At 38.6% G+C, this 12,154-nt stretch overlaps 1 protein-coding gene across 7 annotated transcripts in view; it reads left to right on the forward strand.

Moving 5' to 3' along the window:
* The window catches only part of ENOX1 (ecto-NOX disulfide-thiol exchanger 1), a 568,173-nt gene that overhangs the window by 223,835 nt on the left and 332,184 nt on the right, over window positions 1-12,154 (forward strand). For 2 of the 7 annotated variants that reach the window (XM_044249790.1, XM_044249791.1), the window contains one exon: window positions 7,599-7,741. The exons of the other annotated variants lie outside the window; for them this stretch is intronic. The gene's annotated coding sequence lies outside the window, so the exon portion shown is untranslated. The remainder of the gene's footprint in view (window positions 1-7,598; window positions 7,742-12,154) is intronic. 7 annotated transcript variants of the gene reach the window in all.

Genomic DNA, 12,154 nt, shown 5'->3' on the forward strand with positions numbered 1-12,154 from the left:
GTTGAGAACACCAGTGGTTGAGGACATATATATTACTAGTGGCAGTTGTTTTTTATATGATGATTGGGACACAGCACTTTCCCTCTATAGCTTTTCTCCTTGATCCTAACTTTTTTTTACTTAGAGAAGCTTTGGGATATTAGTGGGTTTCAGGTTTATTTTAGATTCATTTTTTTAGAATTTAGTATCTCAAGACACCAATGGATAGGAAAACATCATTTAACACTTGAGCTCTACTCACATTGTAATGTAATAACATTGTAATAACATTACAATGTGTGTATCATTTTGTTACACATAAAGCTATTTTACATTTTCAAAATATCTTAGAAGTCTTAACTATCATTCAAGGTACAGTTAATGCAGCTTTGAAAATAAGAAAAACATGACTGGTATAACAGAAAGTGTATGGGGTGGGAGTCAGAAGACCAAGTTTGGTTCCTGACTTTGTAACAAGTCATTATGCATCCTTGTAGTGGTGACACGGGTGTTTTAGGCATCAATTTCATCATTCTGGAACTATAGATTCAAAACTATGTATTTGTAAGTTTATTCTAGAACTATATATTTGTTGTTTTATTTATTCTTTTATATATATAAAAGAAACAAAGGAGATAATGAACACCCAATTACTTCATGAGGTATAAAATACCATAGAGATATAACTATTTCCTTCCTTCCCTAGCTTTATTGAAATATTATTGACATATAACATATGTAAATGTAAGGTATACAATATGATTATATGATATGTATATGTATTTTGAAGTAATAACCACAATAAATTAGTTAATATTCCATTCCCTCACATGATTACCAATTTTTAATGTAGTGATGCCATTTAAGATCTCCTCTCAACACCTTTCAAGTGTTTAATATAGTGTTGCAAATTATAATCACCATGTTGTCCTTTAGATCCCCAGAACTTACTCATTTTATAGCTGGAGTTTGTACCCTTTGATCAGCATCTCCCCATTCCCCCACTTACAGTCCCCGGCAGCCCCCATTCGACTCTCATTTCTATGAGTTCAGCTTTTTTAGATTCTATACAATTTAGATTCTATACATACAGTATTTATTTTTCTCTATCTGATTTATTTCACTTAGCATAACGTCCTCAGGGTCCATCCATGTTGTCACAAAAAGCAGAATTTCATTCTACATTATGACTGATACTCTATTTTATATATTTATAAATGATACATTACATTTTTATATTATATATTAATATATAATATGCATATTTATATCTATATCACATTTTCTTTATTCATTTATTGGTGGACATTTAGGTTGTTTCCCTGTCTTGGTTATTGTGAATAATGCTGCAATGAACATGGGGGTACAGACAGCTCTTCGAGATAGTAATTACATTTCCTTCAATAAATACCAATAAGTGGAATTGCTGAATCATATGGTAGTTCTTTTTTTAATTTCTTGAGGAACCTCCATGCTCTTTTGCTTTGTGGCTGTACCAATTTACATTCCCACCAAAGTTCTCCAAAGTTCCCTTTTCTCCACATCTTTGCCGACACTTGTCTCTTCTCTTTTTGATGTTAGCAATTCTAACAGGTGTGAGGTGATATTTTATTATGGTTTTGATTTGAATTTCCCCAATGATCAGTGAGTTCAAGCCCCTTTTCATGTGCCTGCTGGCCATTTGTATGTCTTCCTGAGAAAAATGTCTATTCAAGTCCTCTACCCATTTTTAAATCAGATCTTTACTTTTTTGCTATTGAGTTACATGAGTTCCTTTTACATTACAGATATTTTATCAGTTAGGTGGTTTGTAAATATTGTCTCACATTCTGTCGGTTGTTTTTTTGTTTTGTTTTTAATATAGAGGTTGCTTTTTAATTTTGCTGATTTTTTTTTTTTTTTTTTTTTTTTTTTTGCTATTCAGAAACTTTGTAGTCTGATGTTGATTTTTGCTTTTGTTGCTTGTGCTTTTGGGTCACATCCAAGAAATTGTTGCTAAGACCAGTGTCGAGGAGCTTTACACCTGTGTGTTCATCAAGTAGTTTTATAGTTTTAGGTCTTACATTTAAATCTTTATTTTGAGTTCATTTCTGTTGAGTGTATAACATAGACATCCAGTCTCATTCTTTTGCTTGTGAATAACCAGCTTTCCAGCCCCATGTGTTGAAGAGACCATCTTTTCCCCATTGTGTGATCTAGGTACCCTTGTTGAAAATCATTTGACTGTGTATGCAAGAGTTTATTTCTGGGCTCTCCATTCTATTCCATTAATCTATCCGTCTGTCTTTGTGCCAGTACCATACAATTTTGATTACTGTAGCTTAATAATACATTTTGAAATCAGGAAGTGAGTGTAGGACTTCTAACTTTGTTCTTTTTCAAGAATGTTTTGACTACTCAAAAGTTCCTTGTGATTCTCTATGAATTTTAAAGTGAAGTTTTACATTTCTGCAAAAAAAAATTGAGATTTTGATAGGGATTGCATTAAATCTATAGATCACTTTGAGTAGTATTGATATCTTTACAATATTATATCTTCCAATCAATGAGCATCAGATTTCTTTTCATTTATTTGTGTTTTCTTCCATTTCTTTCATCAGTGCCTTATAATTTTCAATTTCTCACCTCCTTGATTAAATTAATTTCTAAGTATTATTTTTGATGCTATTGCAAATAGGATTGTTCATTTCTTTTTCAGAGAATTTGCTGTTAGTGTATAGAAATGCAGCTAACTTTTGCATGTTGAATTTGTATCCTGTGACTTTACAGAATTGTTTTATTTTAATAATTTTTGATGTAACTTAAAAAAAAAATCATTTGTGATTACATAAAGGCCAGTGAAGGATTTCTTTTGAGATAAACATAGGTAAAAGTAGTATTGCAACCCAGACTGCTGTTAAGTCAGTAACATTGCTTCCTGTTTGGATGTGTGCTGTTCCTTCTGATTAGAAGTGTAACTGGATGCTTGTGTACATGCCTTTGTCATCCCATATACATTTTGGAAAGGACAAAAAATCCCTTTGGAGTTTCCAGAGATTATGGAATCCTTTGGAAATAACAAAGAATGTTTCATCATCCAGGATCCACTTACAATTATCTATATTCTCCACAAGTACCATTGATGCTCTTGCAAAGAGGCTTTTTGCTTTCCCACAGTATTCTGGGCCTCGAATGGAAACAGCAACAACAACAAACCAATACTTCAACATATCTTCCTGAAGTAAATATTGCTGTGTGCCTGATTTATGCTGTGCCTTTCGTTTGTTCATTATCCTTTACTTCCTTGAATCCCTCTACTTGTCATTATCTGCAGGAACTAGCAATTTGTAAAACCAGAAACCAAAGCAAAATTGAATCCTACAAATGACTTCCAAAAGGAAGGAGGTAGATAGATTTATGTGAACCAGTTGTAAGGACTCAATAAGTACTTTGATCCCAGGGAAATGTGGACTTTCTCTTCAGACCTTGTCATCAGGGCAGCCAAGGGTCAAGTTCAGCCCGTCTTATGGGGTAGCATTTTTTGGTGTTTGTTTGTTTGTTTTTGTTTGCTTTGTTTTGGAAAATTAATACAGTTGTGGAATGGTGGTAGTCCTCCATTCACTACTAACTTTTGCCATGATTTCTTAGACTTCTCAACGCAAGTTTCCCCAATTCAATATATAGATGTCGTAACTCCCACTGTCTGATCCCAAGTGCAATAGTAATATTTATGTACAATTTTGTTGCCATCTTTCATTTTTATATGTGTTTCTTACTTCCCAGTGTCCCTTCTCACTTGTCTTCAGGTGCCCATAGTGTCCTCAATGCACTAGTGTCCTTTAATGCAATCCCCAGGTTACCTCTGACTGCAGAGTTCCCATTTTGTTTTAGGACCTCTTAACACCCCCCCCCTTCCACCCCTCTACCTGTCTACCTACAAAATATCCCAGGCTCCAATATTATCTTCTCTTCCTCAGTGTCATTATAAACTCCCATTTTATTTTTCTTATTGTGGCTGGCTAAATTTTTTTAAAAAGTAATTGAATTAAACTAATTCACAATAAGGTGTCAGTGACCAATGAAGACCCTCCCTTAATGTTCCTTCAGATGTGTTTCCATTTTAAAGGAAAATATTTTCTTCATATATGTTACTGGAGAAACAATAATTTCTTCATTTGTCAACAGAAAATTGAATGCCTAGTCTTACCTTTACATGTTAATTCAGGTGAAAGACTATGAGGTCAGGTAGATCTTTTTGGTATGTTGATCCAGGATTTTAAATTAATGACATTGGCTAGACTCTAGTGTCTGGCTTGTCTTGGTTCTACTGGTCATACCCAGCAGTGGCCATGATCCTGTGGACAACAGCAATTTCAGAGCACATGGGAGGAGGAAGGACAGTTCCGAGAGGACAGGAAGCAAGCTGGAGCATGGAGTTGCAGTGAGAAACAAAGGGAGGAGAAAGTACATCCATAAAAACTGAATCTTTTAAACTTCAGGGTCTCCTCTGACTCTATAATTCTGCATAAAGGAGAATGAAAAAGGGAGGAAATAACATAGGGAATGAAAGAGGGAGGAGAAAAATGCTGAGAATCCAATGAAAAAGGCTTCATTTTTTAGCTGAAAGCCTTTTGGTTAGTAAATACATGAGAATGTGCTATTTACCTCCTAGAGCAGAGGTGAGCCCTCTTCCGTGGCGTCTAGGAATTTAAAAAAGTAATCAGTATGTGGCTTCGCTGGCATGCCCTTTTCATGACATCAGAGAAGGCCTCCCATGGTGAAGTTGAGGCTGCCAATAAATACGTCCACATTTTCTTTCCTAAGCCAGAGCTCTCAAAGAAGGTTATAAGAGCTCAAAAATCCCTTGGGGTGGCAGGGCTGAAGGTCCCTGCTCCCTCCTAGCAGAGGTTCAGACCCCTCACCCCTCCGGCACCAAGGCATCAGGCAGAGACCAGAGTAGGCAACAGAAAGGCAGAGAACAAAAATCCAGCTCCTGATAAAAATCAGTGTCTTCTAAACTGAAGAAGCAATGGGGGTGGGGGCTTCAAGGGTGGAGAGGGAGGGTGTAGGTTTAAGTGTTTGTGAAGAGAAACTAAACACACTGAACCTATTGCACGCACATTAAGTCAAAACAGCCTCACCTGGTGTGAGTTGGGGCCCACACCCAGCGGCACTGGATCCACCCGCTCCTGCTCTGGTGAACGCCTCACTGGAAGGAGAGAGGAGGCTGGGACGGCTTCGAGGCTGACTGTGCCCTGGTGGTGTCGTGTGCAGTCTGCGTGGTGTTCAGACACCAAATGTTCTTCTGCTTTGCAGCCATCCTGTTATCAAATGCAATCATCAACTATTTCGGCTAATCAAACTTAGGACCATCAAACATGACTCAATTGCAATGTACCTTTAAAGATATTTTTTTTTTAATCACTTTCAAAGCTCAGTGGCTTTCTGGAGCAGAAATATGTCATGTAATTTTTAGAAGATAAATAATTACCCCCCCTAACTTGACTTAATTGCTCCATTTTGAGGTTTCATCATGGGCAAGTGTCAGTTGTTAGGTGTGTTATGATTGGAGGAGGATTTGAGAAAGCATTTGTTGAGGAGACAGCATCAGCAATTTTTGTTTTATTTTTCAAAGCCAAGTGAAATTAAATTTTGGATTGTGTGTCTTTTTTAAGAATTATCTGAAGTTGTTGAAGTTGTTTGTTTGTTTGTTTGTTTGTTTTTTAAGTCTCTTGGGTTATTAGAGTGTTTGAGAGATGTTGCTGAGCACAAACATAATTACACTAGGAATTTGATCTAGATATGGATTGTTTTTATGATCTAAACTTTTAAACAATTTGAGACAGATTTTGTGATATGAAACCCTTGCCTTAATCAAATAAAATGGTGATGTAAATGACTGTTGTAATACCTCTGAAGTTTCATCACCAAAATGATTAACACTTTTTTTTAACATAGTATAAAGTGCATCTCTTTTGATAGTACAAGCATCCTGAATATGGCTCTTAGAATCTCCAAAAGGAGAAGAATTGTATTTTTTATAGCACACAATTATGGGACAGTTACTCAACCTCTCTGAGATTCCATTTTCTCATGTATAAACTGGCCAGTAATAATTTAACTCTCAGAGTTGTGATGGTCGACTGAGGCTCTGAGCATTGGAGTTGCATCTTATATCAATTAGGGATTAGATGTACATCACCTGCAATCAGTACAAGTTGTGAAAGATATGTAGGCTAAAGTACTCTTTCAGATGCCCCTGAATCTTCCATAAAGAACAGCAAGTGTGGTTCTCTGCCTATTTCTACTATCTCTTGGGACATCGTGCACGGCCTGTCATCCCTCCGGCATGAGAACGGTGGTTGCCAATGATGAGCTCTGGAGGAAGGCACCATGTTGGATGAAACCTTGCATATGGTGGACCTCACATGTGTGTAAGACATCCAGCACTGTGTCTTTTTACAGGCAGTCTTAATTTCCTTTTCCCTTGCCCCTCGTGCCTTGCCTTGGTATCAATCCTTTCCTGAGAATTTGTCAATAGGACCTGAAAGAGGGACATAATAGTACAGCTGTAAGGCCTTGCCCATGAGAGTCCCACTTGAAGTAGATGGTTCTGAAGTCTGAGGTGTTAAAACTGGGTTACTGGGAGACAGTGCTCATTTTCATCAGGTGCTGAGGAGGAGACTTAGGAGGGAATTAGACACAGAGCACATATGCGTTTGCAGGATATGGAGAAGTATCCTCTAGAATCTACTTATGCACTTATATTTTAAGTAATGGTGAATTTAAGTAATGTTAAAAATAACATGCATTGCTAGTCCATAGGCTATTTTTACATAAAGCATCTTTCATCACAGTGAAACACAAAATTTCTGCTTTTGTGAAGTCAGAGTATGAACTGAAAATATAAATGGAGTTAGAGATGAATTAAAGTTATTTTACTAGATTTCAGATTGAATACAGGGACTAGCACTTCCTAATGAATCATTTTAAAATACTTTAGCAGTTAATGTTCTGTTTTCTTGTCCAAGTTTGGGCTTTAGTGACTAGGTAAAAACACATTTCTCACTTAACTGAATTTTCAAATTTCTGTTGAGAATATAGAAACACTAAAGAGGGAAGCTTTGCTAGAGATTATGTCATTGTTATTTCAGAAAAATTCAGGGTGACTGGTATTACAGTGGACTGATGGATATACCAATCAATCAGTCTTCAGGGGAAGAACAGCCCTAGCAACAACAGTCTAATTCCATAAATTTTTACTATTTTGTGCTAAGGATTGTCGTAGGTGACAAGGATAAAAAGCTTTTCGGGAATTTGTTACATTTAAAGCAAATACATAAACAGAGTGGTTCCAAAAGTGTAGTAAACTCAGCAATAGCGGGAAGCACCAGTGTCTGTGGGAAGACCAGAAAGGGTTTCCTAAACCAAAGGGTAAGAGTCTGAAGAAAGATTCTGGTTTGTTTGTTTGCTTTTTGTGTTTTTCTTTGTTTATATTGAGATATAATTGAGCTGTAACATTTTGTAAGTATCAGGTATACAATATGGTTTTTTTGGATACATTTATATATTATAATGTGATTATCACTATAATGTTAGCTAACATCTCTATTGAAATATAGTTATTTCTTTTTTTGTAGTGAGAACTTTGATGTTTCTGATGTAGTATCATCAACCATAATCATCACACTGCGCACTAAATCTCCAGGACTTACTACAGACTAGTAGCAAGTTTGTACCCTTCAACATCTCCCCAAGTCTCCCACTCTCCACCGCACCTCTGGTAGCTACAAATCTACTTGCTATTTTTATGAGTTTGGCTTTTTAGATTTCGTATGTGAGTTTTATCATACAGAATTTGTCTTTCTCTGTCTGATCTACTTTGTTTAACAGAATGTTCTCAAGGTCCATCCATGTTGTCACAAATAGCAGGATTTCCTTCTTTCTCGTGGCTGTATAATATTCCATTGTGTGTGTGTGTATCACATTTTCTTTATCCATTTATTTGTGGATAGACACTTAGGTTTGTTTCCATGCCTTGGCTGTTATGAATAATGTTGCAATGAACATGGGGGTGCAGCTCTCTTTTTGATACCTTGTTTTTGTTTTAATTAACCATTTTAAAGTGAATATTTCATCAGAGTTTGGGGAGAGCGTTTTGCCTAAGGGAGTATTTGAACTTGGGTTTGTTTTTTGTTTTTTTTTTAAGACTTTATTTATTTATTTGAGAGAGAGAGAAATCACAAGTAGGCAGAGAAGCAGGCAGAGAGAGAGAGGAGGAAGCAGGCTCTCCACTGAGCAGAGAGCCCAATGCGGGGCTCAATCCCAGGATCCCGAGATCATGACCTGAGCCAAAGGCAGAGGCTTAACCCACTGAGCCATCCAGGCGTCCCTGAACTCAGTTTTGATGACTTTGGATGAAAAGAGTAGGGAAGGGGTGCCTGGGTGGCTCAGTGGGTTAAGCCGCTGCCTTCGGCTCAGGTCATGATCTCGGGGTCCTGGGATCGAGTCCCGCATCGGGCTCTCTGCTCAGCAGGGAGCCTGCTTCCCTCTCTCTCTCTCTGCGCCTGCCTCTCTGTCTACTTGTGATCTCTCTCTGTCAAATAAATAAAATCTTTAAGAAAAAAAAAAAAGAAAAAGAAAAGAGTAAGGAAACAAGTAAAGGGAGGGAACAGCATGTACATGATATGGTAAATACCTGTTGGCCTCCCAAAGCAGTGCACATTTCTTCCTGGGTAGCAGCACCTAACTTTTCCTTGGAGTACCAGGTCGCTTCTTAACCTGTGAAATTCAACTGGTGCTACCCTCATCCTCCAGCTAGAGGGTGGGAGGGTAGACCCCCTGGGCCACTCACTTAACTGTTCAGAGTATTATTCTGTCCCCACCCACAGACCTCAGAGAGGGTATGTGAACTAAGCTAGATTGGTGAGACCCAACCCTGAAACCTTTGATGAATTTTTGGTAAAGGTGTTTTTGCTTTTTGCTTTTGTTTTTAACTAAGGTTGCTACGTGATAGAACATAAATCTGGTACTTCTGGTGGTCATTTTGCCTCTAGTAAAGATAACCGACTTGAAAATGAATCCAAAGCAGAGGGTAGCAGAATGAAGAGATGGAGAAAGTTTCTGATAATATAATTTAAGCACTTAGATTTAGCCATAGCTGAGTCCATTATCCCTTGGACCTTTCAGTTAAATGTACCAATAAATTCCCTTTTGCACATCAGCTACCTTGAGTTGGGTTTCTGTCATTTGAAATCTGAATAGTTCTAATAAAGTGTTTTGTTTTGTTTGTTTGTTTGTTTAAGAAATTGTTTTGCTTTTAAGAAATTTTGTTAGTTTTGGCTTAAAGAGAAACTATGGCAGTTTCCAAATAAGTGTGTTTCCTCTGAAAGGGAAACCTATTTCTTCTTCATTCTAATATATGTTCAAATAATCAGAAAATTTCACTCTATTCTAAAACTACCATCTTATTTCAGAGAAGCATTTTATATTGCTTACACTCAAAAGAAAAGAAGGCTTTACCCAAATTGTAGGCGTTTTTGAAAGCCGTTAATTTTATGTGAAATGTTATGTAAAATTGTGTGTGTGTGTGTGTGTGTCTAGACTCTCTAGCCACCCTCTTGGTGGGGAGGATTTAGGTTTCTGGACATGGTGCCCCCGGGAGGGAGGCAGTAGATCGTCCATACCCATGCTAGGTCCACCCCTGCCTTGCCTGATAGCACATGGAGGCCCAGACCTCCCTCTTCGGGCTTTGCAGTCTCCATGCCAGAGATGCCTAGCTTCCAGAGATGCCTCTGAGGAGACTGCCTCTTTGTTTGTCTCGTTGTGGGTTCTATGTGTCACCTGAAGACATGCAGATGCATTTAGGCAAGAACATGGTCTTAGACTATCTGATCATTACTGTTAAACTAGTCATTTCGACTAGTAGACTTTTCCTGAGTTGTTTGCTCACCATTTCAAAATGAAAAGCATTCCCTTTCGACCTACACACCAGAGTAAACCAAAATTGTGCGTACCTCAGTCTTATCTCCTGATTATTTAGCAAGTGCACTTTCAGATCTTCCTCTTTGATGTCTTTATCAGTTACCTTTTCCAATCAAAGATAACTTTTATCTTCACACATCATTAATGAATTTTTTAAAAGTTGGCTTCCCCTGTACACCTATCTTGTCATTTATCTGGCAGTACAAATTAAATGAGCGTGCTCTTCTAGGGGCTCTCTGGCTGTCTGAAACCCCTTCCTTTCCTTACTTTGGTCTCTAGTTTGTTTTCATTAAGGAAACCAAAGCAGATATAGACTTGAGAACATTAACTTGACAACAGTAGTTGATTGTGTTAGAGACATCTTTCCTTGTGGAAACAAAACTCAGACTTCACTAATAAGCCTTCTTCCCCGTTGGGTCTGTGGACCTAGGGTGGGGGCGGGTGGTTTCTTGGAGACCAGAGGCAAGAGGATGGGCCAGGCATGCCTCTCACATGATTTAATGGTGGGCTGAGGCAGCTTAACAAAAACAACGAGCTTGCTTGCCTTGTTGAAACAACAATCCTTGATTGGTCCAAAGGGAGATGTTGACAACTCATATGGGAAGAAAAGCAGTTCAGCCCAGCCTGCCTTATCCGTGCCTGTGAAACTTTGCAGAAGGCGCTTACTTCTAGGGAATCCAATGTGACGATGGCACTTGGCAAGTCATTCTCAGGGATGTGATGAGAAGAGTAATTTAGATTCATTTGTACAGATAACTACTTTCTGGTTCCTCTTCTTTAGTATTCAAGTCATTGTGGGGGCGCGCCTGGGTGGCTCAGTTCATTTAAGTATCTTGTCTTCGGCTCAGGTCATGATCTCAGGGTCCTAGGATTGAGTCCAGAGGTCCTCTGGCTTCCTGCTCAGTGGGAGTCTGCTTCTTCTTTGCCCTGTGCTCCTCCCCCAAACCTTCTCTCTCTCTTTTTCTCTCTCTCTCTTGCACTCTGTCTCAAATAAATAAATAAAATCTTAAAAAAAAATTCATTGTTAAGTATAAGAATGATAAGTGAGAGCATAGTGGTAGGTGAGAGCTCTTCTTTTTTTTTAATGATAGGTTTATTTAAATATAAGCAATTTGTCATCAAAACTCAGTCTCAGTTGAGTCACCAATAAAGCAGAAATTGGGATATGGGGAATATATCTTTGTGCTGTTGATTCTAGAGAGGCCTGAATGGCATGGATCCTTAGAAGGTGGTGAGCTGGAGACATGTAGTGAAGAGGCAGAGGGTATTTATTTGGGTTTACATCCCCTCCAGTGGTTTCCCTTTGCTATTAGAGTGACAGGAACTCCTTTCCAGGATCCATAAGCTCCTGTGGGATCTGGCTCTGCTGTCTTGTGACCTCTGGGTCATGTCACTTGCTCACTGGTTAGCAGGCTCTGGATCCACCAGCCTCCCCTCTGCAGCCACCACAGGCCACTTGCATCTTCTACCTGAGATGCTCTTGACCACAATCAGATCTCAGCAGCATCTTCGGATCCTTCAGCTTCCAGCTTACATGGCAGCGCCTCCAAGAGGCCTTCTCTAATCCTGCCTAACATTATCTCCAGTCCATATTCAGTCACTCTATGCAATGAACACGTTCTACCTTCTTCATAGTGCTTATCACTATTTGAAATTATTTTTTAGCTTGTCTATTTTCCATCTCTTCCTACTAAAATTCATGTTCCATGAGGGAGGGACCTTGTTTACCACTGTATTTCCAGTCCTTAAGCATCATCTGGTATAATATAGATGGTCTTTTAACAATGGACTTTTGAGTTTTCTAGACCTATTTGATGTCTGATCCATTATATATATATATGTACCACACGTAAGCAGTTCCCCCTTGCCATTATGGGAGAAACTTCAGCCACCTGAAATGGCACCCCTTCCCTCCCCCTCCACCCCACACTTGTCAGAGGTCCTAGTAGCTCAGACAAGGCGGTCTATTTTATTGAGTGAAAGAACAGCGAGAACAGTAGGTGCTAACAATGAAACGTGTGTCACTTGCCTGGGGGAGGGAGGACACATTCCCCTGAAGCATCTTCTGGACGCAAATGGGGATCACCCTCTCCCCACCGCCAGGGAGCCTGCACGTGGCTACATGGCACATGTGTCAGTTCTTGAAAATTAACAAGTCCTTGAATGTGTTCTGCCATTTCTCCGTCTGTGACCTTTGGATTTGTTTTATAAA

The sequence above is a fragment of the Neovison vison genome, chromosome 5 (genome assembly GCF_020171115.1).
Source record: "Neovison vison isolate M4711 chromosome 5, ASM_NN_V1, whole genome shotgun sequence".
In the NCBI taxonomy this organism is placed as follows: Eukaryota; Metazoa; Chordata; class Mammalia; order Carnivora; family Mustelidae; genus Neogale; species Neogale vison.